The sequence below is a fragment of the Oryctolagus cuniculus genome, chromosome 7 (genome assembly GCF_051225735.1).
Source record: "Oryctolagus cuniculus isolate XC-2025 breed Fujian yellow rabbit chromosome 7, ASM5122573v1, whole genome shotgun sequence".
NCBI lineage: Eukaryota > Metazoa > Chordata > Mammalia > Lagomorpha > Leporidae > Oryctolagus > Oryctolagus cuniculus.
In genome coordinates this window covers 8,324,136-8,343,023 of record NC_142873.1, presented here as the reverse complement: position 1 = coordinate 8,343,023, position 18,888 = coordinate 8,324,136, and the positions used below count along the sequence as shown (strand labels likewise).

Sequence of the window (18,888 nt, the reverse complement as noted above, 5' to 3'; positions counted from 1 at the left end):
ATATGAACCAGTGCCCACATGGGATGCCTGCGTTGCAGGCAGCAGCTTCACCCAGTATGCCAAGACGCTGGTCCCAAGCACTTCTTTTCTTGAATATTTATTTATTTGAGAGGCACAGTTAGAGAGAGAGAGAGAGAGAGAGATACATACATACATACATACGGAGAGGGAGAGATACAGAGCGAGGTCTTCCATTCTCTGGTTCACTCCCCAAATGGCCACAACCGCTAGGACTGCGCCAATCCAAAGCCAGGAGCCAGGAGCTTCTTCCAGTCTCTGACATGGGTACAGGGGCCCAAGCACTTGGGCCATCTTCCACTGCTATCCCAGGGTATAAGCAGAGTGCTGCATTGGAAGAGGAGCAGCCAGGACAAGAACTGGCACCCATATGGGATGCTGGCACCACAGGTGGAGGTTTAACCTATTATGCCACAGAGCCAGACCCTTCATTCCAGCATTTTTTAAATAGTAGTAAACGTGGATAAGAACACATCCTGAAGCTGTCCAAAAAGAAAAAAAATAAAAGACAGGTTCTGGAGAAACTTCAAGCACCAGTAAGCCAACGATAATGATAGGTACAGCAATTTTACATACCACTCAGGTTACAAAAGAAAAAAAAATTGATAACACCTGAAATAATCTACATATTTAATAAACAGTTTCATGTAAAAGAACTAAATAAATCATTTCCCAGTAATGTTTATGCATCACCTACCAAATTATTGTTTAAGTTTAAATATCTATTTATAGTCTGCAGACATATATTTAATTTCTAAATATTTTAGGCACATATTCAAAATGTGTGAGAAAGATGATTTCCCAAGTAAAGTAAGCGAACATCTTAAGTTAGAAGAAAGAAGATAAAGATAGCGCAAAACTTTCACTTTTTACAGTAGACACCTTAATATTCCCCTTGAAGTAGAGTGCACTGTATCAAAGGCAATAGGAAGAAAAAAAAAATGGTCCATATGGAATGCACTTCACTATCTTTAAAATAGGAGAAATTATTTATCAAAGTTAAAAAAAAAGCTTAAAAATAATGAAGCTACTTAATTCACTTGGATCAAACTTGCTAACATTAAGTCAATAAAAAGTAATTCTACACAGAAGTCTTTCAGATGTCGTTTCATTGTGTTTGTACTGAAGTGTAAAAGCACTGAGCTGATCCACTGTACACTGTACACTGGCCCACAGCTACACAGCCCATCTACCTACTGAACAGCCTGAAACTAAGACTTTCAAATGACTAAATATCAAAGGGTGAAAAAAAAAACCTATAAAATAATGCATTTAAAGATTATGCTAAATCCTGTATGGAATTTGCTAGGTAATTCTAATACACAAGCACTCTGAGATCCCTTATGCTACTTGACCCAAAGCATGAATATAGGTTAACTAGAAATTCATCAACAGAATGAAGTTTAAAGCAAAAATAAATAAATAAAATAAACCATGTTCCAAACATTTCTATTCTGTTTTTTTTTTTTGTTTTGTTTTTTTTTTTTTTTAATATTTATTTGGGGCTGGCACTGTGGTATAGTGACTAAAGCTGTTGTATACAGTGCTGGCATCCCATATGGGCGCCGGTTCAAGTCCCAGCTGCTCCACTTCCGATCCAGCTCTCTGCTAAGGCCTGGGAAAGCAGTAGAAGATGGGACAAGTCCTTGGGCCCCTGCACTCATGTGGGAGACCCAGAAGAAGCTCCTGGCTTCAGATCGGTGCAGCTCCGGCATTGCGGCCAATTGGGAAGTGAACCATCGGATGGAAGACCTCTCTCTCTTCTGTGTAACTCTTTCAAATAAATAAATAAATCTTTAAAAGAAAAAGATTTATTTATTTTATTTCAAAGACAGAGTTACAGAGAGGCAGAGGCAGAGAGAGAGAGGTTCACTCCCCAGATGGCCGCAATGGCCTGAGCTGTGCTGACCCAAAGCCAGGAGCCTCTTCCAGGTCTCAGGCCATCCTCCACAGCCCTCCCAGGCTACAGCAGAGAGTGGGATCGGAAGTGGAACAGCCAGGACTTGAACCGGCACCCATATGGGATGCCGGCACTACACCACAGTGCTGGCCCCCTGTTCTGTTTTGTATGCTATTGCTTTTGGTGAGTGAGTAGGCATTTTGGTCAGGTACTCTACTCAAGACTAGCCTATGAGATGCCACTTAATTCATGATACTATATATTTGTGAGAAAACAAACAACAGAAAAATGATTTATCAGCAACCAAAACATTCAAAGAATCCAACTGCATCAGAAACAGAAGTATTCAGTCAAAGTGTGTCACTGTGGACCTAGGGATGGTCAGAGAAAGTAATGTGCCCTCTTAGCGTGGAGCTGGGTCACGCATCAGCTCCCCAGTCTCCTGTTTGCTGACTGAATACTTGAGAGTACTCAGCCTCCATGACCATGTGGCCAATACTGGAATGAAATTTCTAATACAAAAGGAATTATATATTAAAATTAATGTTATAGATACTATATATAAAATTATATAATAAAATGTGCATATAAATACATATTCATACATCCTATTGGTTTTATTTCTCTGGAGAACTTTATTATAAAGTTATACAAAGTTCCTCTTACAACTTTCCTATTAGTTTGAAATTATTTGAAAATCAAAGAAGGGGGCTGTAAATTTTCCTAAATTATACAGAAGCTCCTCAATTTAAAAACTTCCCTCTTGCAAATTTCATAGAAACTAAGAAAGCTACACATCCAGTAAAGTACAATTCTTACCAATAGATGGCATTAGTGCTCACACTGGACTTAAAAGCCAAAATGGGTTCATGAACAATTTTTTGGGAACTAAGCTATATATTAGTATATTGACAAATATTTTTGATGCATGGTAATAGAACAGATGAATATTATTTAAAAGAAAAAAATTTTTAAGATTTACTTTATTTATTTGAAAGGTACAGCGATGGGGAAGGGGGTGGCGGTATAGAGAGAATTTCATCTACTGGTTCACTCCCCAAATGGCCACAAGCCAGGAGCCTGGAACTCTATCCTGGTCTCCCACGTGAATGCAGGGCCCCAAGTACTTGAGCCACCTTCCACTGCCTTCTCAGGAGCATTAGCAGGGAGCTGTATTCAAGGTGGGATGGCTGGGACGAACCGGCACTCCCATACGGGATGTCGGCTTGGGCAGTTTAACCCACTGCACCACACCACCAGTCCCCCCAACTCCCATCCTTTAAAGATTTATTTATTTGAAATGCAGAGCAGTGGCAGAGAGAGTCAAGAAGAGTCAGAGAGAGAGAGAGAGAGAGAGAGAGAGGTTCCACCTGCTAGTTCACTCCCCAGAAAGCTCCAACAACCAGGACTGGGCCAGGCTGAAGCCAGGAGCCAGCAGTCAGGAACTCCATCCTGGTCTCCCACGTGGGTGCATCTTCCACTAACTGAGAACCGAAGAGTTCAGTCAGGACTACAACTGGCAGAGTCACTAAGTGCAGGCTTAACCTGTTATGACAACACCAGCCTGAGATATGACTATTTAGAGAGCTCAACTTGGGGTACATTTTAAATTCCCAGGTCTTTCTCATTTTGATATGTGTCCCCTCATGCCAAGGCATGCCCTACCTTTGCAGACCCCATGCAGAGTCATGACTGTAGGAACCTACTGTAAAGTATCAGATCCTTCAAATGTACAGGAATGATAAACAGAGAACTGGAAGGGGTGGGGAAGGGAAAGGAAGAAAAAGCCAAGTTTGCTAACACTGCTTTTATTCCGATCTCAATTTTACATAAAACAACAGCATGCTGAAGTCACAAGATCTGGCCAAGCTCACATAACCAGTTAATGGCAGAGGCAGGTCCTAAAAGCATGCTTTCTGTTGGCTAATGCTTGGCACATTCTACAAAGCCAGAGTACCTTTCCCTACCAACCCCTGGCTGTTTAAATACCATGGAAATGTGGGAGTGGCAGGAGGCGAAGTATCTAGTTTCTTTTCCTCTTCACTTCCAGCAGTTCATTAGGTGAACAAGATGAAAGAACAGCACACACACACAGGCTAGGAAAGGTGAGATCTTCCTTAGAACTCAGGACTGCCGATAGTTTGCAGGGCAATATAGCGGGCAAAATGTAAACCAGAGACAGGAAGCATCAGGAACAGAGGCTGGAAAAAACAAGTATAAAGGGCAATGTCTGTCACAGTACAACAAAAGCCTGAACTTTACTTTGTACACAAAGAAAAGGCAAAGTCCTCATAATGCACTGAGAAGTGATATGCTCTTACAAGCCCCAGTGAGAAGGATACACACACAGAGAGAAAGAGAAACGCAGAGAAAAAGAGTTTCAGGTGGTGCAATTCATTCCTTCTGACAACAAATGACACCTATGCAACAAATTCAACCACAACACATCCTTGATGTCCCAAGATAACCTCAAAGATCCCTAAATTTGAGATTTCTACCATGGCATATAAAGCACTGAAGCATAACTTTTTCCTCCTACAGATCTCTAATGATCCTTTTTTTTAAAAAAAAAAATAAGATTTGTTTATTTATTTGAAAGAGTTACACAAATAGACACAGAGAGGGATATTCCATCCACTGGTTTACTACCCATGGTGGCCGCAATGGCCAGGGCTGGGCTAGGCAGAAGCCAGGAGCCTCTTCCAGGTCTTGCACATGAGTGGCACCTGAGTCATCTTCTGCTGTTTTTTCCCAGGTCATTAGCAGGGAGCTGGATCAGAAGTGGAGGAGCCAGGACACGACCCCCTGCCCATAAGAGATGCCGGCACTGCAGCAGGCGATGACTTTACCTGCTATGCTACAGTGCTGGCCCTGACCTTTAATGATTCTAAGACTGAAATAATTTGTACTTATTCATAACACCATATAAACTGTAAAGCAGACTCACTTGCACCATGAATTTAAGCCAGCACACAATACTACACTTTACTCTTTACCCAAAATTCCTCCTTCTAGATCTACTGCGTGTTTTTTTTCCTTCTCGTTTAGTCACCAGCATTATGAGTTGGCATCAGGGAAGGAACATAGTGCTGTCAACAAGTTACTACACCAAACAGCAGAGATTAATCATTCCCATTGAGAAGTATCCACAGGGTGGTAGACTAACAAAATCACAAATTACTACATGCCAGGCATCTTCTCAGTCATCCCTGGAATAGGGAAACCCACAGGCATTTATTGCTAAAAGCCAAGGATCTAGTCTACCAGCAACTAATAGTGAAAAATAAATAATAATATAAAAAAGCCAGAAAACAGCAAAAAAAAAAATTCACCTGCTCTAACAGTAAAGATCCCACTGGGCTTTTAAAAAGTTACAGTACGTGTTAACAACATAATACAATCAGCCCTCCCGTCCCCTCAGATTCCACATTAAGAGGATCCAACCATTTGTAAAACATTTGAGGGGCAAAAAAAAAAAACAACAAATCTCTATCTAATACTGAACATGTATGGACCTTATGGCTGTTCCCTGAACAATACAGTGCTACAACTACTTCCAGAGCACTTACATTGCATTAGGTATCATAAGTCATCTAATTAAAGTATACAAGGGGACATGCACAGGCTCCAGGCAAATACTACACCTCTTATACAAGGAGCTTGGAGCATCTGCACATTTTGGCATCTGCAGGGGAAAGGGTCCTGGAAGCAATCAGCCAGGATACTAAGGGACAACTCTATTTCCAAAGTGCCTTGTAGTTTGCACAGACATCTGAAAGCAATTCCAGCAGAAGGATTTCAAGGAATTTTCTAGTAAATTTATGGGCCAGTTTTCCATTAGAACGTTTGTATTAAGAACTCAGAACACTGAGTCTCTGAAGATACATTATGCCTGTGTTAAGTTCTGGGGCCACACAAAGACCAGAAGGGTATTTCCTACATAAATACTGAAGTGTTGCGGTGACTGGAACGCTGTTCTTCATGTATCCTAACAGTTTGCTAAGGTAAATATTACACTAAGTTTAGTAAACTAAGACTCAGATTCAGAAGAGGAATATTTAAGGAGAGCAAAGAGATTACTTTGTAGAAACCTCTCTCTTCCACCCTCCACCAAAAGAAAAGGCTTCTTAATCTGTCTCATTTGCGAGAATTCCTTCATATTTAAGTTTGCCAAGGAAGACATGTTAGCAATATCTCTGCAGAGACTCTGAGATCTCAACTGAGAGTACTAACCAGTAAAATTAGGCAGAAGAGAGGGGGAATGTATGATAAAGGCAAACTCTGGGACAGGAAATACTATTTGTAAAGCCAGAAGAATGGAATAAACAGGTCCAACAGGAAAATGCCGGTTTACTCTTGGCAGAAAAATTGTGTGATGTGATGTGATGTGATGTGATGTGATATGATGTGTGTGTGTTGATAGCATGGGAAAAAAACTTATACTGTATTCTCTAAATCTTGTGACTTCCTAAGAGATCATGAATAAAACTAGGGCCATGAACCACCCAACTCTTCAAAAATATGAAAACCATGTACATGAGCATGCATGAAAATAAACTCATTTTCCAGGATCCATGGCCATCAAGTGATTTCCAAAAGGACTTGAGAATAAAACGAAGTTATCACTGTTCTGGGTGACTAGGAGTACCTATGAAATTACTGGGAGAGAAGCATGCCATAATACTTTTTTAGAAAAGCAAAGTAGGCAACATTTGTGGAGGCCAATGGATTAAAAAGAGAACCTTAAAAATAGAGGACACAGTAAGGAGGTTATTGCTCAACCGCAGCCAAAGGGCTCTATGTACAAAAAAAAAAAAAAGCTAGTTGCAGAGACATTTCAAGGTAAATGTGTCAATCTGTCAACCATCTGCAGGAGATTTAAAGACCAAGAGGCAGGAAGCTACCTTATCATCCTGATTCTCATTTAAGTTCAAGTCATTTACTTGTCCCCTATCATCATCAGTAAAAGCCATGAAATAAAACAGAGTAGCTGCAAATGAACAGGTACCACTTTCTTCCACTTGCAACCAGTCTCCACTAGAAAACTAACACACAATACCAAAGGTCCCCAAAGAAACATTGGTGGTGAGGAACAGGGGTTGGCAAGCTAAATCCAGCTTGTTTTTGTAAATGAAAGTTTTAATGGACTACAGCTACCATCATCTGTTTATGAATGATCTATGGCTGCTTTCACACTCAAAAAGGCAAAATTGGAGAGCCAAAGCAGAGACTTCACTGCCCACAAAGCCTCGAGTATTTACTACCTGGGCTTCTACAGAAACTTTGCCAACCTCTGGTCTGGAATGAAAACAGGGACAGACTCCACTTCAGAGAGCACCGCTTTAGCATGACAGATGGAAGCAAGGAGCAAAACAGGGCTGCATGCGCTCCCTCTGCACGCGCTCAAACCCTGCCACACAGCCACCAGCCTTCGGGAGCAGCTGCACACGAGCCTGCAGTGGCACCGAGGTACTTCTAAAATCCTACTCACATTCAGTCTACAAAAGTCCAAGTATATCTGTATTTGGAAAGGTACCCCTCTCTATACAAGCAACATATCAGGGGCCAAGGTTTTCAACTCACCCAAATCACTGCCCTTCCTCTCATTGTTCCACTCAGTTCTACCTTCTCTCCCCTCATGGTTCTCTGTTCCGATGGAAATAGGTCTTCCCTCCTAAGTGTCATGACTTAGTGTCACTACTTGTCTCACATCCAAGTGTCATCATGTAAAATTGCTGAAGTATTTGATCTGAGAACTAGAGTCTTGGTCTACCTACACAACACTGACAAAAAGCTGGCTAGGCAGGCATTTTTAATGAATAATTCTTGATCTAAATTTCAGGTTCCAAATAGGCACTATTTATTTCACGAGCAAAAACTCAATTATAGCCCACTACTGAAGATCTACTGGTAGCCCTCTAGGAACCTCCACGGGCAACTATGCATATGGTGGTGGTGAAGTTTCAACTTCTTAATGATAAAAAACAAGTACTGTAACACATCCAAACAGAACTCCAGGTGCCTATATAAAAATAATTATTTCATAAATCAAAAAATCTTGGGGCTGGCATTGTGTCATAGCAGGTAAGCTATTACCTGCAACGGCAGCATCCCATGTGGGCACCAGTTCATAGACCAGCTACTCTGCTTCCAATCCAGCTCTCTGCTAATGGCCTGGGAAAATCAGCAGAAGATGGCCCAGGTGCGTGGGCCCCTGCATCCACGTGGGAGACACAGAAGAAGCTCCTGGCTTCAGCCTGGCCAAGCACCAGCTGTTGCAGTGAACTCGGGTATGAACCAGTGGATGGAGATCGCTCTCTCTCCCTCTCTGTAACGCTTTCAAATAAATAAATACATCTTTAAAAGAAAAATCTCATAAACGCATAATCCACACATTCCCAAAGGCCTAGGACACAATTTTCTCCAAAGGATTCTGTTCTTTTAGCAACTTATTTTGCTAATAACATATTTCAACATAGGAATGGATAATAACACAGGATTCAAATAAGCAGCTAAACTGACTTCAACTCTAATCATGGTTTCTCACCCTTGCCCCCACCAGCATGTGGCACCAGACAACTCTGTTAAGGGGGAATTGCTGTGCACAGTAGGTGTTCTGACAGTGTCTCTGGCCTCCACCTCCGTGTCTGAGAGGGAGGTGGGTTGCTGAAGATAATGACAAATCACCTCCAATCAAGAACCACAGCTCCATGTCAATTCTATTTTTTTTTATTTCAAAGACTTTTCAATTTTTTCTGCTTTGTATATGTAAGGTAATAATAAGCAAGGTGCAGTAACAATATAGTTTTTAATCTTTTATCATTTCATATCTAGAGTAAGATTTTTATTGCATCATTTCTTAATGTGTTGTTCTAAAACAGCCTTTTATATAGGTAACCTGTAATGCACTGCACACTTTCAAAGCATAAACACCCATGAAAAATCCTCCATGGTGAAAATGGTGTAGACACTTAGCTGCCCCTGAAGTTGTCTTGGCTTCTCTCAGCATAATTACCTGATTGTATTGTTCAGATTTATTATACCCCTAGATTTTCTGTCTGCTTGCTCTATCTTGAGAGAAGGTTGAAATCTTTAACCAAGATTGTGGATTTGATAGTTTCTCCTTGGAGTTCTATTTTTTCTATCATGCATTTTGAAGTTCAGTTATTAACTATACAGACGTTTAAATTATTATGACCTTGATTAACTGAACTCTATCATTATGTAATGAAATAATTTAACCATATTATATGATATTATAAACATACCACTTCTCCTTAACTATCGTAAGCAAGGTATATCTTTTTTCATCTTTTACTTTTAAGATATTAAATATAAGATACTTATAAACAATGTTTCACATAGGCAGAGAGAGCTGGGTCTTGTTTTTTTCAGAGGGAGTATGCTTTTTTTATTTTTAATATTCATTTATTTATTTATTTCCATCTACTTGAAAGAGCAAGAGATAGCTTCCATCTGCTGGTTCTCTCCCTAAATGCCCACAACCGCCGGAGCCAGGCCAGGCCAAAGCCAGGGGCTTGGAATTCCATCCAGGCCTCCCAAGCAGATGGCAAGGACCCAAACACTTGGGGCATCATCTGCCGCCTCCCAGAATGCATTATCAGGAAGCTGGACTGGGAGCAGAGGAGCCAGGACTACAACTGACACTGCATCATGCGACAGGAGTATCCTCAGTGGCTTAATACAATGCACCAAAATGTACCCCTTGCTTCTTGCTTTTTAAATCTAGCAATCTATCTTTTAAATGGCATGTTTAGGCCATTTATATTTAGAGTGATTATTGATATAAGATTTAAATCTATTATCTTGCTATTAGTTTTCTATTTATTCCATGTTCTATCTTTTAACTTTTTATATCTTCTTTTAAATTGAATATATGTTCTAATTCCATTTTATCTCTTTTGTTGGCTTATTAGCTATAAAATGTTGTTTTATATGATTACTTTGCAATTTATAGTATACATATTTTAACTTACCATGGCCTTTCTTCAAGTGATATTATACCATTTCAAGGCTGCTGTAAGAATGTTATCATGGTATTCATTCCTAATATATCCTGTCCACCTAATTCTCTCTCTATATCTGAGGTATTCTGCATGCTTGTTAAAATGGGAAATAAATAAGCATTAGAAAAGCATCAAAGAAATAGCAACTGAGACCTTTCCCTTGGCTTCATTTAAGAAGGCAAATGGGGAGCCAGTGCTGTGGGCACAGTGGGTTAAAGCCCTGGCCTGCAGCACCTGGTTCGAGTCCTGGCTGCTCCACTTCTGATCCAGCTCTCTGCTATGGCCTGGGAAGCAGAAGATGGCCCAAGTCCTTGGACCCCTGCACTCGCGTGGGAGACCTGGAAGAAGCTCCTGGCTCCTGGCTTTGGATCAGTTCAGCTCTGGCCCTTGAGGACATTTAGGGAGTGAACCAGTGGATTGAAGACCTCTCTCTCTGGCTCTACCTCTCTCTGTAACTCTTTCAAATAAATAAAATAAATCTTAAAAAAAAGGTAAATAGGGGCCAGCACTGTGACACAGCAAGTGAAGCTGCCTCCTGTGACACCGGCATCCTATATGGGCGCCGGTTAGGGTTCTGGCTGTTCCACTTCTGATCCAGCTCCCTGCTGATGTGCCTGAGAGGAGGCAGCAGAGGTCGGCCAGTGGGCCCCTACGCCCACATGGGAGACCCCGACGGCCATTTGGGGAGTGAACCAGCAGGTGGAAGATCTCTCTTTCTGCTCCTCCTTCTCTAATTCTGCCTTTCAATATAATGAATAAATCTTTGAAAAAGAAAGAAAAGAGGTATGCAGAAGCAAAAGACCACATGGCTGGGAATGGTATGAGAGGTAAAGAGATACTACCTGGCCCCCAATGTCATTCCAGCGCCTGTTCTTGTCCCTCAGACTCAGTTGCACATATTATAATAAATACATAGGTAAGTAAAATAGAAAAATAATTAGATAATTAAGAACCAAAACTCTAGACCACCTGGGTTCAAATACTATGTTTGCCACTTATATATTGTATAACCTTGAGTAAACTGGTTAACCTTTTTGTGCTTCTGTTTCAGCATCTTAAAATGAATATAACATATTGTTAACACTGATAAAATGCTCAAAACAACATCAAGCATCCATTAAGTGCTCAATATAGAAACAGCAAGCACTGCTATTCACACTACGTGACTACCTTGCCAAATGTGGGGTTACACTTCCTTAAGTCAATCTGCAAGTAGATTAATTCTAGCTAAGACTCCACTTGCAAAAGGAAAACTCAGATTATGTCAAATAGCACACTATTAATCAAACATTGTTACGTGCCCGGCATTGTGTAAAAGCTTCCCATGTGTCATTCTCAATCCTCCCAGCATCCCTGTGAGGAAAGGTATTGTCAAGGCGGTTACTTTACAGGTGAGATATGAGACACAAGTTAAACGACTCACCCATAGTCACAAACCTGGTACAAGATAAAATCAGAATTCTAATGCCAAAAGTCTGACACCAAAGCCTGCAATCTGTCCTGGGAAAAACTGAATGTTGTCTTCAGCAGGACAATAGCCAAAGAAGTATCACAGCCGAAGAGCCAGAAACCAGTCTCCAGTCTCCCCATTCTGTAGCCCTCTTCTCTTCCTCTAAGACCACATAGTTTCTCCTTAGAAATCTGTGCTTCTGTGGAGGATGGCCCAAGTGCTTGGGCCCTGCACCCCATGGGAGACCAGGATAAGTACCTGGCTCCTGCCATCAGATCAGCGCGGTGCACCGGCCGCGGCGGCCATTGGAGGGTGAACCAACGGCAAAAGGAAGACCTTTCTCTCTGTCTCTCTCTCACTGTCCATTCTGCCTGTCCAAAAAAAAAAAAAAAAAAAAAAAAAAAGAAAGAAAGAAAAGAAAAGAAAAGAAATCTGTGCTTCTGGGGGCTGGCAACGTGGTGCCTAGTGGGCAAAGCCACCCCCTGCAATGCTGGCATCCCATATGAGCTCCACTTCCAATCTAGCTTCCTGCTAGTGGCCTGGGAGAAACAGCAGCAGATGGCCCAAGTGCTTGGGCCCCTGCTACCCATGTGGGAGACCTAAAGAAGCTCTTGGCTCCTGGCTTCGGCCTGGCTCAGTCTCTCGCCACTGTGGCCATCTTGGGGAGTGAACCAATGGATGGAAGATCTCTTTTGCTCTGTCTCTCTGTAACTCTGACTTTCAAATAAGTAAGTAAATCTAAAAAAAAAAAAAAAAAAAGGAAGGAAGGAACGTTGTGCTTTTCTAGGCACATGTGCCCTCTTCTTTTATACTCACCAGATGGCCTCCGTACTTCCTGTATCATTTCTGTAACTCACAGCTTCTGCTGACACCTAAACTTCAGTCTATAGGACCCTACACCAATGCATCTTTCCAGAACTAGCCCCCATGGCTCAGTGGCAAATTAACCCCAAGTTTCCTATGACCACACAGTCCTAGGTCAGGTGACTTATGCATTAGGTCAAATGCCCCTTGCTGGACTAACCCATTGCAATACAACTTTGTATGCTATAAAACATAGCTGTTGAGGTCTGTTCTGCAACATACTGTGGAAAAGAAGTAAATTTCCTTCAAAGGAACTGTGGGCAGACCAGAATTATAGACAACCTGTCTAGGATACTGAGTCAGATAAATCATCACTTATCTGAGTTTCAAGTCTTACCGGCCTTTCTAATCTATTTAGTCACCCTAACTAAGCTGTTATAAATACAAATTTTCGTTGTTACTAAAGAGACCATATAATTTGCAGCATCACACAAGACATGGGTTCAGGGTTACCATACCATACTATATCAACAGTACTAAGACTAAAAGGAGGAAAATCTATTGTCATCTATCATTGCTAATTCCGCTTAGACACAGAAGTAGTATCACTGACCCTGCCTACTCCAACAGTCGTATCTCTTGGGCCACGTGGGACTGACGCAGATGAGGGGACTAGACTTGCGGACTTCATTGCTACAGCTAACTCACAGAGCCCACACTGCTTAGATGCACAAGCGCAGTACCAAAGGCTTCACCAGTTCTGCCGGCTCCCTTGAATTCAAGCCTCAAAGTGCTATCTTTAAAAACTTTTTGGCAGCCGGCGCCGCGGCTCAAAAGGCTAATCCTCCGCCTGCGGCACCGGCACACCGGGTTCTAGCCCCGGTCGGGGCGCCAGATTCTGTCCCAGTTGCTCCTCTTCCTGTCCAGCTCTCTGCTGTGGCCGGGGAGTGCAGTGGAGGATGGCCCAGGTTCTTGGGCCCTGCACCTGCATGGGAGACCAGGAGAAGCACCTGGCTCCTGGCTTTGGATCAGCACGGTGCGCCAGCCACAGCGCGCCGGCCGCGGCGGCCATTGGAGGGTGAACCAATGGCAAAAGGAAGACCTTTCTCTCTGTCTCTCTCTCACTGTCCACTCTGCCTGTCAACACACACACACACACACACACACACACCACCACCTTTTGGCAAATGAATCCTACCCTGTACTTTCTGGCTCTCTTAATGGCAGAAGGAAAGGTCAAAACTAAAACTTCTGCATAATTAGCTAAGTATTAGGAACAGAAGCAATAGACATACAACTTATAAATGCTACTTCCCACCAATTTTGTTTCAAGCCTTTCTGTTGGGAAGATTATCTAATATATGCATAACCAGAAGCCTTTTTTTAGAAGACTGGTTCCAAACAGTTTGGATTTTCCTCCAGTCTTCATTCACAAACTTTCAATCTACAGCTGTAAAAAGAAAGGAAACAAAGCAAGAAGCCAGAAGTATGTACTATCAATTCAATTTTAACTTCTGATTCTTCCAAGGGTGAAATAAATCTAGCCCTACACCTTATCAAGTATAACTGCATTGTCCACTCCATCCCACTCCATCTCATAAACTCTTCAATCCAAAGTGTGCAGAAAAAAATGTACTCCTATTTCCTTATCTTCAGTCATGCTGTTCCCTGATACTTAGTGTGTTCTTTCCACCCAAATGAGTCACGTTCCTCAAAAGCCACCCCTGTCCTCATGAGGCATCCTCTCCAGAGAACATTTGCTAAAGCTCTTCAATCTGCCACAGGACTGCATACTGTGGTTTCACATTTCAGATGCTGCCTGTCACCAGGAATGATAACAATCTCAAGTACTATACTCATACAACACACAAAACTGGCACTGGCTGAAAGAAGAGGTCAAAGGCAGAATTTCTTAACTGTAAGATATTCTCAAAATGTTTCTCCTTAGATTTACTCCTATCTCCCTAGTTTGTAAACAATATAAACCTATAAAAATATATCAGCAAATCAAAACATAAAGAAAAGTAGCACACACTACCCTAATGACAACTTATAAAATAAAAGCTATGTCAATCAAAATGAAAACACATGCTAATCACCCACCTACACATCCCTCAACTGTCTACAAAGATTTCAGCACAGGGCAGGTGTTTGGTGCAGTGGTTAGAAGCGCCTGCATGGAGTGCCCACGCCTCAGAGTGGAGTGTCTGAGTGCAAGCCCCACTTCTGTGCCCCATTCCAGCTCCCTACTAATACACCCTGGGAGGCAGCAGATGACAACTCAAGTACTAGATACCCTGCCACCCACATGGAAGACCCAGAATGGGTTCCAAGCTCCTGGCCTCAGCCTGGCCCAGTCCTGGCTGTTATTAAGTATTTGGGAAATGAACTAGCAGATGGGAGGTCACTCTACCATTCAAAACATTTTTAAAAACTAATAACAAAGATTTCAGCATATACACAAGAGTTCTGCTTAAGAACAGACACAGAAAGCACACAGATTTGTCACATAGGTTAATTCCAGAAGGCCAGAAAAGTTCTAGTCAAAATCTGGGGATCTCTATCAGAATAGGGAGAGATCCAATAAACACTTCACTCCAAGAACCCTGGGGATCTAGAGTAATCTTGAACATATGAGAACCCAGGCGTGACCACAGTTAATCTCCAAAATCTTCAAAGAGAAGCAATGAAGAACTCGCTCCACAAAAGCTCTACTTATACTTTCTCAGTTAATCCTTACAATACTCCGGTGAGAAGGTAATACTAAAGGTGCATTTTACAAAAAAAAAAAAAAAAAGTCAAAAAAATCTTTTTAAATTAGAAATTATTTCATTGATTCCAAGAATACTCAGATGCTTATTAAAAGATTAAGGCAGGGGCAGCGCTGTGGCATAGCAGGTAAAGCTGACATCCCACATGGGTGCCAATTCGTGTCCCAACTGCTCCTCTTCCTATGCAGCTCCTTGCAAGTGTGCCTGAGAAGGCAGCAGAAGGGGGCTCAAGTGCTTGGGCCCCTGCACCCACGTGGGAGACCTGGAAGAAGCTCCTGGCTCTGGCCAGGCCCAGCTCCAGCCCTGTGGCCATTTAGGAGGTGAACCAGTAAATGGAAAGTCTCTATGTCTCTCCTCCTCTCTCTGATTCTGCCTTTCAAAAAAACAAAAAAGACTGGAAATTAAAAAACAAAAGATTAAAACGCAAAGTCAGAATTTAAAAACATACACTCATTAAAAAACACAACTGATAATTTGTAGACTAGACCCGACCAAAATCCAAACCATATTAATGTTTCTCTAGCAATCACATGTGAGCCTATCACTCACTCCTTGCTCAAAAACTATTAATGTCATTTAACTTCATGCCAATTGGTTAATCATTTGAATAAGACAAAAATTAGATCTTAAAGTAATATGAATTAAAGATTAAAAACATGTAAGCCATAAAAATACCATATGTAAACACAGGAGAATTTTTGCCAAGTATCCTGACATAGGAAAGTCTTTCCAGGACTAACACTGGAAACAGAAACAAAGAGGTCCAATCTGACTAGAAATAAATAAATACAATATTACATATTTTAACAATTCTAAGGCGCTCATGTTTTAACCTTGCACAATACCTGAAATCAGGATACTTCTTAAAATTGACAAATTATTATTTTTAGATGTACATAAAATAATATCTTACAACTGAAGCCATCTTAGGATTCAAAATACAAAAGAAAAAACAGGGAAAAGTACATCAAACAAGTGACAAAGAGTGTATGTTTTAAATAACAAGTTCTTACCCATTCATGTGTACTAGCAGGGTGCTCCATTGGCTGTTTCATTTCTTGAGTTAACCGTATTATTCTTTTCAAAAAGATTTATTTACTTATTTGAAAGGCAGAAAAAAGAGAAAGAGAGGGGGAGATAGAGAGAGATATCCTCCATCTGCTGGTTCATTCCCCAAATAGCCTCAGTAGTTTAGGGCTAGGCCTGGAACTCCATCCAGGTTTCCCATGTGGGTAGCAGGGGCCCAAATATTTGGGGCACAACACTTGGGACATCTTCTGCTGCCCTCCTAGGTGTATTACCTAGCCCTGAAATTATTCTTTACGTACTTTTTTGTATATCTACTTCATTAAAAGACTGTGCAAAAAGAAAAGAGTAAAGGGTAAGAAGAAGAAACCAGGAAAAAGCTGCACAAATGTCGTATATGTTAAAAGTATCAATTTTCATTAAACATGTTTAAAAATGCAAATTATGGCTGGCGCCACAGCTCGCTAGGCTAATCCTTCACCTACGGCGCCGGCACCCCGGGTTCTAGTCCTGGTCAGGGCGCCGGATTCTGTCCCAGTTGCTCCTCTTCCAGGCCAGCTCTCTGCTGTGGCCCGGGAAGGCAGTGGAGGATGGCCCAAGTGCTTGGGTCCTGCACCCGCATGGGAGACCAGGAGGAAGCACCTGGCTCCTGGCTTTGGATCAGCAAGGTGCGCCGGCCGTGGCAGCCATTTGGGGGCATGAACCAACAGAAGCTTTCTCTCTGTCTCTCTCTAACTCTGCCTGTCAAAAAAAAAAGCAAATTAAAACAATTAGAAAGTGGTCGGGAAGTATGTAAGCCACCCTCTGCTGACATCACATATTGGAGTTCTGGTTCCAGCCCCAGCTGTTCTGTTTCGGTCCTGCTAACACACCTGGGAAGGCAGCAATGACCGCCTAGGCACCTGGGCATCTGTCACCCAACTGGGAGACCCAGATGGAGCTCCAGACTTCTGACTTCAGCTTGGACCACTCATTTTGGAGAGTGAACCAGAAGATGGAAGATCTCTTTCTGTCTCTCCCCCATCATATTCTTCTGCCTTTTAAACAATTAAAAAAAAAAAAAACTATTAGAAAATATTTGTTACACAGCATATCCGTATACAAGTTTTTAAAGCAAATGAAGTTCTTAAGGGTATAGAAAAACACACATACAGCATGGCAAGTATGAAAATGTACTTAACCTCCAAATACCTAATTCCTCTTTGTCACAGTTTGAACAGAATTTGACTACCTAATTCAATCAGGGGTCTAAACCCCAAAGCCCTATTGTTACTGGCCAATGGATTATTGCTAACCAATGTTAATGGTTGATGGATGACAGGTAGAGACTTGATACGACCATTATGTCTAGAAGGTGGGCCAGGTAGAGGTCTTTAGCTCACTGGGGGGTGTGCCCTTGGGGAGATGGTTGGTTAGTTACGCTGAGTTCAGCCTAGCTCTCTCTCTCTGCTTCCTGGCTCACCAAGTGACCCTCATTCTGCCACCCATTGTCCTCATCAGACACCAGACCCAGGGTGCCAGCTGATCCTGAACTGTGAACCTCCAAAACTGTCACCATCCTTCCTAAGTAGGTCCTCTCAGGTATTTCAGTTAGAGCAAAGCTAACACACACAGGAATTCATCAAAAAGAAACCATAAGAAAAGTATAGGAACACCTGTATAAAAAAAGCTTTCTGTTATTGTTTATAATAGAAAAGTTGGGAACAACCTAAATATCCCCAAGAGACTTCTTTGATTACAATTCACAAAACATGACACAATGCAACTATTAAAAAATGATAGTGGGGACATAATCAGTAACGCCACCTCCTGCAGTGCCGGCATCCTATACGGGCGCCGATTCGAGTCCTGGTTGCTTTACTTCCGATCCAGCTCTCTGCTAAGGCCTGGGAAAGCAGAAGATGGCTCAGGTCTTTGGGCCCCTGCATTCATGGGAGACCCCAAGGAGGCTCCTGGCTTCAGATCAGCGCAGCTCCAGCCGTTGCAGCCATCTGGGAGACCTCTCTCTCTCTCTCTCTCTCTCTCTGCATCTCCTCCTCTCTCTGTTTAACTCTTTCAAATAAATAAATAAATCTTAGGGAAAAAAAAAAAACAATAGTAGACAGAAACTGTCTGAAAAGTTTCCTCAGAAGTATACATTTTGTGAGTACAAGAAAATTTTTGCTTGTTTATTCATTTTTCCTGGTTTGATTTACTTTACTTTCTTCCTGAAATACACATATATATACAAACTAGAATGTGCCTACATCGAAGATGTAATGTTCAATGGACTTTTGCTACACAGAACATTTCCAGCACCCAACAAGGCCCCTTTTGTTCCTCTTGCCCTACTAGCTCCAGCCCCACACACCATCCTTGCTTCTATCACAGATGAGTTTGACCTAAACTCACGTAGATGGACTCATACATGATGTACCTTCTGTGTCTGGTTTCTTTTGTTCCGACATCTTGCCCATGATAATCATCCATGTTTGCTGAGTACAGCTGTAGCTCTGTTCCTCACCGCTACATAAAGTGGTCTATTGCATGGCCATACCACCAATGACTTATCCATTGTTGGTTGAGACACTTATGTTGTTCCCAGCTGGGAGTGACCTTGAAACTGAAATAGACATTCCCATACATGCCTTGCTTTTTGAAACTGCCTAACTTATTTAATATATTTCGATTCATAAAAAACAATTTTTATATTTGACTTACAGTCTTGTTAAGTGGTCAGCCCTCCATATCTGCAGGCCTACATCCACAGATTCAACCAGCAGACTGACACTACTCAAAGAAAAAAAAAAAAAAATACTGAAGTGCCAAAAAGCAAAACAGGAATTCGCCTCACACTAAGAATATGCTGAACTCACAAGTAAAGCAAGGTGTGGTCTCTCGCCATCTCCAACC

At 41.8% G+C, this 18,888-nt stretch overlaps 1 protein-coding gene across 7 annotated transcripts in view; it reads right to left on the bottom strand.

The window, feature by feature from the left end:
- RALGPS2 (Ral GEF with PH domain and SH3 binding motif 2) overlaps nucleotides 1-18,888 on the bottom strand; it is a 169,550-nt gene that overhangs the window by 138,121 nt on the left and 12,541 nt on the right. For 3 of the 7 annotated variants that reach the window (XM_070077193.2, XM_070077191.2, XM_089299446.1), the window contains exon 2: nucleotides 3,908-4,119. The exons of 3 other annotated variants lie outside the window; for them this stretch is intronic. The gene's annotated coding sequence lies outside the window, so the exon portion shown is untranslated. Of the gene's footprint in view, nucleotides 1-3,907; nucleotides 4,120-18,696; nucleotides 18,766-18,888 lie in introns of all 7 variants that reach the window. One more of the 7 variants, XM_089299444.1, reaches the window with a different exon arrangement.